Here is a 1,475-nt window from a genome sequence, read left to right as displayed (position 1 = left end):
ATTGTCGGTGTGATTCAAATCGTTTTTAACATTTAACATTTCATAAGGGAAAAGCCGCTGAATTTGCACATTTCCTGATAAAGGAGCTACAACCATGTTGTAGTCACTATGTATTCTTTACACTGTATTCTTAACTTGTGTATCTTGCTTGCTGCTGTAACAAGTGAATTTCCCCGCTGTGGGATAATAAAGTACAAATACAGATACAATACAAATACAATAAAATACAGGAAAAAAAACAAAGATTAGGCCACCGAGAGCGTGGCTTCTCTGTTTAGTGCGCGAGCCCCGCCTACCGTCTGAGTGCACATTGAGTTGGCTCATGGCACCTGCCAGTTTCTGTTTGTCAGCATGTGGTCAATAATAGAATGTTGAAGAAACATTTATTATACGCTATGACTTTGTACAGCCTCTATAATGTTTTTAATGTAAGTGCGCCATCATTATTGTTGCTAAATTGGACAATAAAATACATAGAAATGTCATACGGGAGGCACGATGCATCCTGATGTGGTGAGAGCTTGCATGAGCTGGAAGGTGCTTGTCAGCTGCCCTTGCACAGAGGAAAAGTCAATGTTTTTTTTTTTTATGTTATTGAAATACACAAACGGCAGTGCAGGCTAGAGCTAGATTTACAAACTAGTCAAATATAAGATATTTTATGCTCTTCTGAATTTATGCATGCATGTGACTGCCAAGATGGAGGATTATATACCCAAGCTTACCAGGAGGTGATCTGACTTTTGCAACAAAATATCCAAACTTTTCCTGGAGAAGGAGGCTGCATATACTTAATATACAGATAAAAGGTAAGAACACAAATGCTTTTTCAGTTATTAAAAAAATAAATGCGACGAGTATCTGAGTATCTAAGTATCTGAAAACAATTTGAAAACAATTTTTAACTAAAGTGAATTACACTTTTATCTTTGTTATCATCTTAATGAGCAGATTCAAGCAAATTTTGTTTTTAGGGCTTCATATTGTCAAACCTGATATGGCAACGCGTTGTTTTGAACAAAACTAGGTGAAAAGTAGCACTAAAAGACAAAAGAAAACACATGCCGCTCTATTTTGCATATTAATCACTAATGTACATATAACTTGAAGAACTTGAAGTAGTTCAGGAAGCGCGTCTTACATGAATTGCAGTGAAATCCATACAGTTGTGCGTGACGACGCGAACGCGATCATTAAGTCACTTCTTAATATCTTAAAAAAACCCCCACCAATAATCGGGTGCCACCCCCCTCCCCCCAACTCGGTCACGCAATTGAAAGCAACAACAAAGCGCATCTCGCTTCCTAGACTAGCCATCTGGCGGTCTGTAGTAAAAGAGCAGGCCCCGCCCCTTTGCTTACATTCTCCAATGTGCCATAGCAACCGGGGCCGAGCCCCCTGTTCCCGCGCAACGTTCCCATCCTTATATGGCCAGTAGAATGCAGACGCATGACTACGTCACACGTTTATGTAAA

Source organism: Dunckerocampus dactyliophorus, chromosome 5 (assembly GCF_027744805.1).
Source record: "Dunckerocampus dactyliophorus isolate RoL2022-P2 chromosome 5, RoL_Ddac_1.1, whole genome shotgun sequence".
NCBI classification, from domain to species: Eukaryota; Metazoa; Chordata; class Actinopteri; order Syngnathiformes; family Syngnathidae; genus Dunckerocampus; species Dunckerocampus dactyliophorus.
Note: the sequence above shows the minus strand (reverse complement) of the source record.